This window comes from Columba livia, chromosome Z (genome assembly GCF_036013475.1).
Source record: "Columba livia isolate bColLiv1 breed racing homer chromosome Z, bColLiv1.pat.W.v2, whole genome shotgun sequence".
Lineage (NCBI taxonomy): Eukaryota > Metazoa > Chordata > Aves > Columbiformes > Columbidae > Columba > Columba livia.
Genome location: NC_088642.1, coordinates 34236564 through 34251170, shown reverse-complemented (window position 1 = coordinate 34251170; position 14607 = coordinate 34236564). Strand labels below are relative to the sequence as shown.

Sequence of the window (14607 nt, the reverse complement as noted above, 5' to 3'; positions counted from 1 at the left end):
GCAAGTAGAGTAGGAAGAATGATGACACCACAAACCGGCAGAAGGGCAGGCCAGCAAGTCTTTAAAGAAGGCTTTGTATAATACATTGAATTTTGGCTGAAAGCTGCTGATGAAAATTTAAAGTGCTCTCCTGTGTAGAATTGAACTGGATGCAGCATCTCAGAAAGCAACACAGAACCCTAAGATCTGCTTATTCCTCATAGACATTTACCAGATTCTGGGTCTGAAGGAACTTTCATGTTCTTGTTCATCATTCAGAAATGCAGAGACTTGCACTTCCTTTTCAAACAAAATTACTTTAAGAAGAGGCAGGATTTCTTAGATGTAGTGCAACACTTTGCCAATACAATCATGTAGTTCTTTGGGAACCATAATTAGTACCATCTACCCCTGAATGCATTTAGTTAGAACTGCTGCACCAGATTGGATTAAACTAATAGCTCCCATTCCTGCACTGCACAGTGCAGACATAAAATTCATGCCTTAGTCCTGTCATCTTTTGGAGCAACTATTTTTCCAACCATGATGGCACTGAACCAGCGGATCTTCTTTAAAGAGTAATTTGGAGGATCTGTAAAGCACATGACATGTCCATCATCCCCAGAGAGATGAGCTTTGAGACCTTAACATGTAGGTACTTCGGTATCAGTCAAGAAAAACTATCTCACTTCAGTATAAGAATCAATAAGGTAATAACACAGCCAGGTCATTTACAATACCAAGAGATATGTGCTGACTGTGATGGGCCAATTTGTTTCACTGGAAGGAGCTTTAATGGCTATATCAAAACTGGAAGAAATAGCACGTATTTAAGTACCAGGCTTATTGCAAGTATAAAAGACATTATTCTAACTCCATGCCTTTTGACTGAAAGGTGACTAAGCAGCTTAGCAACTGCCAACACCTCCTTTTTGCTTTCAGAGTTCTGTCTTCATTGCTTGAAGCATATTTATTTATTGAGAAGTCCAGATGGTTACTATCCACTTGGATAAGTCAGCTCACACAAATTTTAAAATCCATTTTGAAAGACCACATGAACTATTTCATTGTTGAAAAGCAAGCCAATTTGTGGGTTTGTGAGAAGGAGAAACTTATGGTTTTCCTCAATGGGGAAAAAGGGATAAACACAGTGATATTTTGGGAATGAAAACAAGTATCTGAGGGTGTGCATCCTTAAACTCTGTACAGGTTGTCTTTCTTCTTTGACTGTGTGCTTGAAAGTGAAAGAAGGGTCTGATATAGACAAAACTGCAATTATATTTTTGTCTGACTGAAAACCTAACTAAGATAAAATTGTTATTCACTTACTCATGTAAGTAGAGTGAACAGGTCTACTTGTCTCTGTTTAATCCTTTAAATATCACCCTTGGCAGTTCGCTACTTCTTTTTGGTTTTGGTTTTATTTTTTAGATGGATCACATTGTGAAAATCAGTGTTTGTTGGGTGGACAGGAATTTTGCAGTTTTGGGACCATTTCCTGCCACAAGATTTACAGCTGGCAGAGAAAATAGCTATGTTTCATCTTAAATTGTATTTGGAATTGAAAGAAACTGCTCAGTTTTTAGTAGTATAACTTTAACACTTTAAGCCACAGGCTGATAAATTTGATAATGGAATTTAATGGGGTAAGAAAGAAAGTCTTGCAGGTTTAATGAAATGTATCTGTATAAGACTCAACTTGGCATAAAACCTTTTAAACTGTACATTAAAAAACACTACCTTTCAGCCACAAGAATAGAAACACTGTATAAACACCCCTTCAAAATGTTCATTTTTTGCCTTTTAAACAAGAGCTGTTTCAAGTTGCAAGCACCAGCCAGAGAAAAGGCCACTTCTCTAATAGGCAGATACTAACAAAACATAAAGTCCTAATAAAAGAAAAGAAGACAAAGTTTCTTTCTGAAAGCTGAGAAACCATTAATTGTGATATTAAAAGAAGAAAAAATTAGATTTAAAAAAAAAAAAAGAAAAAGAAATAATTTGTTGTTCATTTCCCAGTCAGACACTATATAGTGGAGGGGGCCTGCAGAGTACACACAGGAATAACTTAATTTTTTTAAATGAACAAACAATAACATAATTGATGTTTGTCACTTTTTATAGTGAAGTCAAACTTTCTAATGCTTCGCTTTCCCCATGCACATGTTTTCTTTGTGTGAGCAGAGGCCTAAAGAAAAGCGTAGGTGATTTAATGACTTGGCAGTACTTCAGAAGGTCCAGCCAGAAGTTCAATATTTAAGATGCTTCTGCTTTTATGAAATCTACAGTTGAAGTAAAATCGTACCTGTTCCGGAAGAGTACTGATTTGAGACATATATATTTCTATTTGTTTCCTATTGCCATTAGTCTTTTTTTTTCCAAATTGTTGTTGTTAATCAGCTTCAGAATACAAAGTAGCATGAAAATCCAGAATAGTAACTGATGGCAAGGTTTCCTTTTGTTTTTATCAGGTGAAATAACTTGTAAGTATTGAGAAAACTGTGAGCTATAATGAGATTATTTTAATAAAGAAATTAATTTTTCCACCTATTTGCATTTGTTCTCTGGTCTTGAATTGCACTGCTATGAATGTCATCAAAGACCACTGCAGAATAAGGCCAGGTGGTAGGAGTAAGAAGAGTGTCCAGAAGGGTAGGAGAATTGTCCAGAAGTTTTTCCTTGATTATTTTAAATAAAAAGTAGAAACTAGAAAATATACCTTCATTCATTTTCAGATTTTATATTCCAGGTCTGTTTGAGCCAAAGCCTGCAGCTCATGTTCAGCAGTCCTTCCCACATGGTAGATTCACTAGTCATAAATTGCAAAAACCATCTGCAGACATTTTAAAACTTTTACAAGGCAGCAAGTCAAATAATGGCATTTATAAAGTATTTTACCTTTCTTTCATTGTGTATGATATAAACCTGGATGCTCTTTGGGTGGGATGATATTACTCCTCTATTAAGCTTTTTCTGAAAAGGAAATAGAAAAGTTATTCCCCCAGAACATATTGTATATTTTTCACTATTTAATAGAAATGGCTTAAACAACAACAACAAAAATTCAAATAAAATAAAGATTATAAAGATAAATAAAATAAGTATAATAATAAGTATAAAAATAAGTATAACCATAACCATAACCATAAACATAAACATAAACATAAACATAAACATAAACACAAATAAATAAAATATAAATATAAATATAAATATAAATATAAATATAAATATAAATATAAATATAAATATAAATATAAATATAAATATAAATATAAATATAAATATAAATATAAATATAAATATAAATATAAATATAAATATAAATATATACAGTCTAGATTCTGTTTTCAACATATTTTAGCATGTTTTCTCTTGTGCTAGAAAGCTTTAGATGTGCTACAGTGTGAATACAAGATCTAACAGATCAAATCTCGTTGACTTAAAATCCTTTTTCCTGCAGAGGAAACAAAAATTTAGGTCTGAAACCTCAGCTCAATGACTTATGTACCAGAAAGCTGACACTAATAATGTTACATAAAGTAAAACTGTTCCTTTTATTTATTGCATTCAAGATGTTTTATGTTGATACCATTATATGTCCCATTGTCAATACTTACTCCCAAATCAGCAGCTTGAACATAAAATTAATATTAAAATATCTCTGCTTATCTTTCTAGATTATGGCCTCAAATAAATCTTTGTGTCTCATAGTGAGTAACAGAAGGGAATGTACACATAACAAACATCAGGTGGACGAGGTCACCCTACAGCAAAGAAAAAAAATCCTTCCTCATATTGCTGAATCTGGGAATGGAGGGTACAGTTTGAGCACTCACAGGTTTATGGCCAAGATTAAAAGAAACAATAAGCATGTAGATCTTCTGGGAAAGATGTTACCTTCCCCTTCTGTGATCTGAAATATCCACTGAATTTAACTTGGGAAAAGAACTGGCTGGAAACTCTTCCCTGATACTTTCCTTATATGCTGACCAAAACCAATATAATAGAGCACTGCAAACTTTATGCAGACAACACTGAAGAACAAAATATCACAAACAAATGCAAGTAAAAATATACAGCATAGAAATACTGCAGTGATACAAACATTCTAAAAGCATCTGTGCTGTTACTGAGGCCTATTCTGTACTTTCCTTGTATACATCTGGAACACAGTTATGACAGGGGAAACACAGCTCTGACCTGTTTCCGCAGTCTTCCACTGCTTATAGATTGTCTGGAAGAACCTTTAGCTAAAGTCTGGTCTGGAGGCAGACCTGCTTCAGTTTTGTGATATTTTTTCTTGTATACAAGCATAAGAGGCCACAGAATCGCAGAATGGTTAGGGTTGGAAGGGATCTCCTAAGATCATCTAGTCCAACCCACATGCTAAAGCAGGTTCACCTAGAGCACATTGCACAGGAATGTGTCCAGAGAAGGAGACTCCACAACCTCTCTGGGCAGCCTGTTCCAGTGCTCTGTCACCATCAAAGTGAAAAATTTTCTCCTCATGTTTAGACGGAACCTCCTGTGCTTCAGTTTGTGCCCGTTGCTCCTTGTCCTATCATTGGGCACCGCTGAAAGGAGTCTGGTTCCATCCTCCCTTGACATACTCCCTTGAGATATTTATAAACATTGATAAGATCCCTTCTCAGCCTTCTCTTCTCCAGGCTGAACAGACGAAGTTCTCTCAGTCTTTCGTCTTAAGAAAGATGCTCCAGACTCCTGATCATCTTTGTAGCCCACCTCTGGACTCTCTCCAGTAATTCCTTGTCCTTATTATACTGGGGAGCCCAGAACCGGACACAGGACTCCAGATGCAGCCTTATCAGAGCAGAGTAGAGGGGGAGAAGAACGTCTCTCAACCTGCTGGTCACACTTTTCCTGATGCATCCCAGGATACCACTGGCCTTCTTCACCACAAGGGCACATTGCTGACTCACGATCAACCTCTTTGCAACCAGAGCTCCCAGATCCTTTCGAACAGGTCAGCCCCTAACCTGTACTGGTGTCTGGGGTTATTCCTCCCCAGGTGTAGGATTCTACATTTGCTCTTGTTAAATTTCATCAGGCTCTTCTTTGCCCAGTCCTCCAGCCTGTTCAGGTCCCACTGAATGGCAACACAGCCTTCTGGTGTGTTAACCCTTCCTCACAGTTTGGTACTGTTGGCAAACATGCTGAGAGTACACTCTGTCCCTTCATCCAGGTCATTGATGAACAAGTTGAACAGGACTGGACCTAACACTGACCCCTGAGGAACTCCACTGACTACAGGACTCCAACCAGTCTCTGCACGTTGATCTCAACCCTCTGAGCTCTGCCATCCAGCCAGTTCATGATCCATCTAACCATGTGTTCATCCATCACACACTTCCTGAGTTTGCCTATGAGAATGTCATCCACTGCTCTTCCCAAATCTACCCAGCCAGTCATACCATCATAGAAGGCTATCGGGTTCGTGAAACATGATTTTTCTTTGGTGAGCCCATGCTGACTACTCCTGATAACCTTCTTTTCCTCCACATGCTTGGAGGCAACGCCCAGAATAAGTTGTTCTATCACCTTTCCAGTGACAGAGGTGAGGCTGACTGGTCTGTAGTTTCTTGGGTCATCCTTCTTGACCTTTTTGAAGACTGCAGTGATGTTGGCTTTCTTCCAGTCCTCAGGCACCTCTCCTGTTCTCCAAGACCTATCAAAGATGATGGAGAGAGGCTTAGCAATAACATCTGCCAACTCTCTCAGCACGCTTGGGTACATCCCATGGGAGCCCATGGATTTGTTGATGTCCAGTTTGTCTAAATTATTTCTAACCTGATCCTTCTCAACCAAGGGAAAGTCTTCCTTTTGTCAGACTTTCTCTGTTATCTCTAGGGTCTGGGATTCCTGAGGGTTTGTCTTAGCAGTAAAGACAAAAGCAAAGAAAGCATTCAGTAACTTTGCCTTCTCTGTATCATCAGTCACCAAGGCACCCTCCTCATTCAGCAGCAGACCTACATTTTCCCTAACCTTCTTTTTACTGCTGGTGTACTTGAAGAAACCACTCGTGTTGTCCTTGATGTCCCCAGCCAGCTTTAATTCCAAATGGAGTGTGGCCTTCCTTACCACATTCCTGTATACTCTGACAGCTTCCTTGTATTCCTCCCAGGTGGTCTGTCTCTTTTTCCGTATTACATAAACATCCTTATTCTACCTGTGTTTTGACTGGAGTTCCTTAATCATCCATGCTGACCCCTTACTCCTTTTACTTGAATTCTTCCTCATAGGAATGCATCAGTCTTGGAAGTGATGTTGGACCAGCTCTCTTGGACCCCCCTACCTTCTAGAGCCCTATCCCATGGGATTCTTCCAAGCAGGACCTTGAAGAGGCCAAAGTTCATCCTGCTGAAGTCCATGGTTTTAGTTCTACCTATTGTCCTGCTTCCTCCATGCAGAATCCTGAACTCTACCATCTCATGGTCACTGCAGATGAGGCTGCCTCCAACCATGACATCTCCAACCAGTTCTTCTTGGTTTGCTAGGACAAGGTCCAGTAGCACACCTCTTCTCGTTGGCTCCTCCACCACGTGTCAAAATGTTGTCACCAATGATCTGTAGAAACTTCCTGGACCATGCGTGCTTAGCTGTGTTGCCAACCCAGCAGATGCCAGGGTGATTGAAGTCTCCCATAAGAACCAGGGCATGTGATCGTGAGGCTACTTCCAGCTGTCTGTAGATAGCCTCATCAACTTCCTCCTCCTAATCAAGCGGCCTGTAGTAAACACTCATAACAGTGTCCCCTTGTTAGCTTGTCCCTTAATTTTTACCCACGAGGATCAACCCATTTTTCATCCTTTCCTAGGCAGAGTTCAAGGCATTAGAATTGCTCTCTCACATAAAGTGTAACTCCTCCTTCTCATCTTGCTGGCCTGTCTTTCCTGAAAAGTACAGAGCCATCCATTACAACATTCAAGTCACGTGGGCTGTCCCACCACGTCTCCATAATAGCAGTGAGATGATGGCCCTGTGAATGTGCATAGATCTCTAATTCTTCCTGTTTATTCCCCACGCTCTGTGCATTGGTGTACAGACACTTCAGGGAAGTACTCAAGCATGCAGGTTTCTCATGAGGGATGCAGAAAGATCCACTGCAGCTATGTGTACCCTTGAGGTGGTCGGCTTTCTGGTTTTTGTCTTGGGACACAGCTAAGGAATATTTGCCACTGCTCTGGTTGATCTGGCATATTGCCCAGTTGGACATGATTACATGAGCATGACTACTTTGGACCCCACTCCCCAAGCTCATCAGTTTAAACCCCACTTCACCTCACCCTTCTATGCCTACTTTCTCATCCCTCAGCATGTCACAGGTGAGCTTGATTACATTCCCCTCCCTCATCATGTCTAGTCTAAGCCCTTTCAATGAGCCCTGACAGCTTATGTGCAAAGACTCTGCTCCCCAGTATGTGAAAGGGGAACTCCACCTGACACCAGCACCGTTGCCACGTAGCCCATCCCCTTATCAAAAAAGCCCAAATTGTGGCTGTGATACCAGCCACAGAACCACATATTAATAGAGTTCACCTGTCTGCTTCTTCTAATGTCACTGCCTGCAACTGGTAGAAGAGAGGAGAAAATCACTTGTGCTCCAGATTCCCTCACCAACCATCCTAAGGCCCTGAAGTCTCTTTTAATTGCCCTTGGACTATGGGTCACAACTTCATTGCCACCCACATGGAAAACCCATACCTGGTAGTAGTCTGAGGGCTGTACCAGGCTAGGAAGTTTTCTGGTGATGTCCTTAACCTGGACTCCAGGGAGGCAGCAGACCTCTCTAAGAGGAGGGTCCTTCCAGCATATTGGACCCTCTGTACCCCCCAGAAGACAGTCACCTAAGACTATAATCCCTCTTTTCTTTCTTGTGGAGAGGGTTGTAATATGGGGGTTAGATGTTTCAGATCCTGTGAGCACCCGTGATGTAGGTGGTCCTTCATTTTCATTGGCCATTGACTGGACTTCCACTTGCAGAGCCTCATACCTGTTGTATAGAGGCACCTGGGAGGGTAGGATGGGCAAGGGGATGTTTCACCTGCTACCTCAGGTGTGGACTTGTTTCCATTCACCCCTTTTCCTTGACCTACTGTGTTCAGTCAGGCCAACTCAATTGAAAAAAAGAAAAAAATCAAGGCCTAGAGATTTAAAAATTAAGCTCTAAGTTGTTTTTTCTCAGTGTACCTATCCTGACACAGAAGAAAGTAATCTTGTCCTAAGCCACATGGCTCTCTATAGTGAAGAAAACACTTTCTTCCCAGACACTGCTTGTTCTGCAAATAAACCCTACATTCTAATCGAAGTCAATGAGAAAAGGAACCTTTTTCTTTAGATTAACTGTTTCCTGAGAAACCCCATATATGCTAAAAATATATTTTTATTTGTGGATCTGAAGCTGCATCAGATCATCTGTAAGCCTCTAGGTACCCTTAATCTCATAAAAAGTACATTTGTTACTTCAGCTTTGACAGCTTTCACAGGGTACAAACATGTGACAAGGAATGTAAAACACTTTTCTTTCTCTGTACTTTCTCATACCTGTCACTCTTAGAAGTCTTTTATCTAAAAACGTTAGTTGGGTTTTGTCATATGCCCCAAGAGCCCATATAGTCCCGTGCTGAAGATTCATGTGGAAAGTACCACAACACGCAGCTCTGCTTCAGTTTCAAGAGTCTGAATATTGTAAGCATCTGTTTGGTATGATCTTGTACTTTTTCTTTGGTTTTGCAGGCTCATCAGGAAGTTTTCTCTCCTTTCACCAGCAGCATGCATATTTTTGCTTCTCCTAGAAGCAATAATCTTTTTTTTTTACACAAGAAATTATTGGACAATTATGATAGGGCCAAGATCTTGAAAACCCTGTTGTGCTTTTTACAAGATGGAAATATTCAAATAATATTTCCAAATGAGATAAAATTTTCAGATTTACTTTTTCTGCAGTGTTGTGGTTTAACCCCAGCCAACAACTAAGCCCCACACAGCCAGTTGCTCACTTCTGACCCCATTGGGATGGGAGAAATGATGGGAAGAGTAAAAGTGAGAAAACTCATGGGTTGAGATAAATATAGTTTAATAAGTAAAGAAAAAGCTGTGCAAACAAACAGAACAAAAAAAGGAATTGATTCCCTACATCCCATCAGCAGGCAGGTGTTCTGTCATCTCCAAGAAAGCTGGGCTCCATCACATGTAATGGTTACTAGGGAAGAAAAACACCATCGCTCTGAATGTACCCCCATTCCTTCTTCTTCCTCCAGATTTACATTGTTGAGCATGAGACCATATGGCATGGAATTTCCTTTTGGTCAGTTGGGGTCAGCTGTCCTTGCTTTACCTCCTCCAAACCTCTCGTGTTGTCCCCACCTTCCCATTGGAAGACCAGTATGAAAAGCCGAAAAGTCCTCGACTGCTTAGCAACAACCAAAACATCAGTGCACTATCAATTATGTTCTCATCCTAAATCCAAAAAACAGCATGATACCAGCTGCTAGGAAGAAAATTAACTCTATCCCAGACAAAACCAGAACATTCAATTTTCCTGAAAACATATACAAAAGAGGACTTTAAAATTAACTACGTTAAGGGGTATAGAAAACTAGGAAGTGCAGATCAGCTTTCATCTTTAAAGGCTGTTCTTTGAGATATTTTTACAACTGTATACAAGAATTTCATTTTTAGATTAAACTCTCTGTTCCTCATAGTCAGGCTTGATACTACCTTAAAATATATTAACTGTTTATATTAATTTTTTATCAGTCACCAATTCTATTTTAGAAATGGTAGTTGATAAAAAGGTAAAGAAAAAATTAAGGCATTACAAGCTATTATTTGTTTCAAGCAAGTCCAAAAGTAACTTTGGAATGTATCTTAAAATCTATAAAGCTGTATGCAAGAACACTGAACAACATCATTAAAGGAAGAAAAAAAAATAATAAACACAGAGTAGTACACCTGTACAGCTGAATAGGATGATTGCAAAAGTTTACAAAGCAACCTATAATTAGACCAACCCCTGTAAATCTGCTTTGCTCAGCATCTTTTTCATCCACTCAACTGTGTTGTAATAAAAGCTTTAATATAATGACCATGGGGGTAAAAAAAAGAAAAAAAAAAAAAAAGGAAGGAAAAAAAGGTTATTCACATATGCAAACAATCTAAACTTAGCAGCTAAAAACATAGAAGCCATTATGGTAGCAGTAGTAAGCCCAGCTATCAACAATCACAAACATCTTTTTCTCAATATACTTTTCCAGCTACACACAAGACTATATAAAATGTTCTGATTCACCCTTGACAAGTCAATGTTATTCTTCACATGTCATTTATATCTATTTCTTACAATAAAGCAAGTAGGAAAGTATGACAAAAGGAAACAAAAAAAATTGTCAGAGAGTTTAAAAGGTGTAACAATTGCTTTAACAATTTCCAGACACACTCATTTAACTTTTTTTAAGTGTTTACCTGCATTGTACCCTGGTAGTTAGGCATGAGATATATCCCTCTCATCTGTGGTGGAAAATGGCTTCCATTGTGGGGTGCTGCAGTACCTGGATCCCTTCCAATTGTTCTAGAAAAACTCTATTAAAGATGGCAGGAATTGCTGAACAGGCTAAAACAAGGTAAAGATCTCACATACACGGCTTGTGAACTTGGCTGTATGTGTATACTTATACGTGTATATGGGTATATACAGGGTTATTTAGTATATATATTTTATATAGTATATAACTTTATTAAAATGTACAACACATCATTTTAGATATATTATGTATGTTTTAACACTTTTTTCTATCATGAGTGTGAGAGTTGTCAACAGGTAACCACAGACAGTTTGGCTTTCCCACGGGTCATGAAATGACACGAAGAAGTCAAGAGTGTTGCGAAAATCGGTTGTGCTGGGCCTTCAGCATTTCTGTGGTATCTCTCACTTTGGCAATGGTCTTATATTATTCAGTTAACACAGGGATTTTGTGGCTTTCTCATCATTTATTTTCTGTCTTAAGTGTAAGACAGAAGCTGAACCATCTCAACAGTCAAATAAACACATTACTTTCCCTGGCAACCACAGGATCTCCCATCAAAATATGTATGAGACAACATCATCAGGCTTCAGCTGAACTGTGTAGCTCATATCTTGAGCAGACAATGAGGGAACGGGAAAATGTCTGACATTCCTAAATGTGTAATCTACATTAAAGTAAATTTAATTTTTTGAACTGTTAGAACTTCTTTCATATGACCCACTGGTCTGAGATAATCTCTTGCATCCTACCCTCTGTCTTCCCAGTCACCTAGACTGTATCAAGTTGAAACGCATCAAGTTGAAAACGCATCAAGTTGAAAACTTCAGTTTCACTGAAGGAACACCACAAACTACTTCTTGGCATTACTTCAACCTCTAAATTTCTGGAATAAATAAATGGACGTGTCACTATTACTTATGGGTTAAAGAGCTTTCTTTTACAATTAAAAAAAAAAAAAAAGAGAAGTTTTTTTGGAGGTATCTGCTGTCTGCATTTCTAGAAGGAAACATGTGGGACCGTACAAACTCAGACTTCTGCTTTGTCAAATATTATGTTTGTTTAGCCTCCTGCTACAGGGCTTATAGAAATCTGTGTTTAGATTTTTGCAAGGATATTTCTACTCTGCTCTGGTTTATTCCATTACCTCTTTCCAAGATGGAGACAGAAAGTAGTAATGAGTAACACTTCAGGTGACCACGGCAATATGCTTGGCTTTGCACTCAGAGCTATGCAGAAGACCATAACCTGCTAAAGAATGCATTTTTTCCCTTGAAAGGAAATATTTTCATCTCTTGCCTTCACAAAATACAGCTGAAGAACAGAGAGAAAAGTATAGCAGAATTAGTATTTTCACCATTGCCTTGCACAGTCACATTTGCTTCTGTTCTCTTCAGTAGCAGATCAGAGTGATAGGAACTCTCTGACAAAGCAATGATAGAAAAGTAAGGTCTCTATTTTCAGCCGGTTATTTTACTTTTCCCTAATGAAGCAAGATTACATGCAACCAAGTATAGCAGATTTTATATGCACATTGCTTTCCAAATATAAGTGGGCCACTATATCTACTTCAGTAACTTAGAAACAGATCGTAAACCAGGTGTTGTTTACAGTTTTTCTGATAAGTCTTGGTCACAGACCTTGCAGGGAAGAATTTTGATACCTGAAAAAATTACAGCAATCCACCTTCATTATTAGATATCACATACTGTGCTATATCTTTATGTCTTGAAAACGTGTGATGGTGAGCTAGACCACTGATTACATATGGTGAATACATAAGGTAGGTCTGTTTCATTTCCTACCAATTACCCCGCTGCAGCCAGTTGCAGCCACATGTTTTTTCCATCTAGGTCAGGGCAGCCAACAGACTGGAAGCTAAAGGGATTGAGAATGGCCCTGAGAATAAGGACTTGGAGGTACCGGTGGATAAAAAGCAGGACATAAGATGGCCATGTGCGCTTGCAGCCCAGAAAGCAGACCGTCAAGGTCAGGTTAGATGGACCTCGGAGCAACCTGCTCTAGTTGAAGATGTCCCTGCTCATTGAAGGGAGTTGGACCAGAAGAACCCAAATCATTCTACAATTCTATGATTCTATGAAATAGTAAAAGCAGTGTTTCTCCCTTTCATCTCTTGACCACCTGTGGTACTGTATTACTTATTTTCAAAACCCATCCTGTAGACTGTCATCATCATGTTGTTTTGTGTATGTTTTTAGGGACTTGGGGGTAAAACATCCACTCCTACACTTACGTGTAAAAATGGTAGAGACTACTACAAATTCAATTTTTAGGGTTTGCTTATGTTTGTTCCAAGAAAAATCTTCAGGAAAATCTGACAGTTGCATCGTATTTTCTAAGTATCTATCAAAAATTTAGAAGACTGATTCATATCTAAAGTATGATAAATTTCAAGCAGACTACAGAAATTCAATGCACTGCAAGTAAGCCATATATACCCATGTAGCCCACAGTTAACCAATAAAGTCATTAAAGTCATCATTGCCCTATCCACAGATTCATTTTCTTATTATGATTTCAGGAATTCACAACCAACTTCATTCTGCATCACACAATGAGTAAAGATTCTTCCTATTGATTGTGCTTGCCCTAATTAACCCTTTCTTAAAGGTTCCTTATAAATTCAGATAAATGTCAATTTAGAATACTAGTAAAATCAGCATGCTGTTCTACTCCATTTATAAACACTTCTCCATGAAAATCCTCCATCTATTTCCAGTCTGAAAAAAGGCTACCAATAACACATCAGTGTTAAAATATATATATATATATATATATATATATATATATATATATATATGTGAACCTAAGGTACCTTCACTTCAAGCAGTTGGCTTTGCCAGTCATTCCCAATAGCACATTAAGTCTTTTGAACTTGTATATCACATCAAATTAGGTCATTGAATGCAAGGAGTCATAGTAAAGACATAACAATATTTATATACAGAGATGTCTTTTATAATTTTTTGTGTCCAGAAATTTATTGTAAACAATATAAAGCTTATTCAGCTATGCATTTTGACAAAAAAAAAAAAAAACACTAAAAACTGTGCTAATTATTCATTGTTAAACACATTAAAAAATGTTTATTTGTCAACATAATGTGCCAATTTTCAATGTAGCCATCAACAATTAAGTTTTATTTATGTATAAATCAGGCTTCAGAGGGCAGTTTTTGGAAATTCATAACAACTTGTGTCAAAAAACAAACCAGGGTAGACTAGCCAATATTTATATATTCCATGACAACATGGAAAGAAAATGTGTTGTATCTAATTTACAACAAACTGGTTAGTACTATTTGCTATGCATTACTTCATGCAGGTGGAATTTATTAATTAACTTAAAAGGAATCTCATTAAAAAATTGAACTTTCAGTTCCAATTTTCTCATCACTTTCTCTTAATGGCACTGCTTTGATACTTAACAAATAAATATTAATTTTCTACAGTGAAAAACAAGCACTGTAAATGATTTAAGGAAAAACAAATTATGAGCAGTTTGTGGAAGGTTAATGTATAATATGATGAAATTTATCAACTATTTTATTCTGTATTTTCACCTAGTATGTTCATTTTTCTTAATTTTTATTTTCTGTGTTTCAAATTATGTTGGAACAGTGAACAGAATGAAGCCTCATCTTGTAAAATTAGATTCAATATATTTCTAGGCAGTCCTTCTAAAGTACAAAATAAATAAATGAAACAGAATTCCTGGATCGTGTGCCTGCAGTTTCACATCAATCTTCTAAATAAAAGCAGCAGTTCTACTACGCTAAAATGAAGTGACATTCTGTCCATCTGAAGAGGCCATATTAATTCTCAGCCGATTTTTTTGTTGGCACCTTAGGAATTTCAAGAGACATGTGCCTTTTTTCTTACACTATCTTAAAAATATTAAATGTCTGTTAATTAATATATTATTTCTTTCCTTGAAAATGATTTTGTAAAATTGTGTTTTTCTCATTCCAATAGAAGATAAATTCCTGTAGGATGTTTGCAAGAGAAAGTTTACCACAAAGATTAGCAATATAGATATAAAATTTCACTGGCAGCTTTCAGGA

The 14607-nt window shown here is 37.9% G+C and overlaps 1 long non-coding RNA gene across 2 annotated transcripts in view; it reads right to left on the bottom strand.

Moving 5' to 3' along the window:
* The window catches only part of LOC135577252 (uncharacterized), a 123095-nt gene that overhangs the window by 91842 nt on the left and 16646 nt on the right, over positions 1-14607 (bottom strand). For both annotated transcript variants that reach the window (XR_010468834.1, XR_010468835.1), the window contains exon 2: positions 2878-2952. This is a non-coding gene — a long non-coding RNA (uncharacterized LOC135577252). The remainder of the gene's footprint in view (positions 1-2877; positions 2953-14607) is intronic.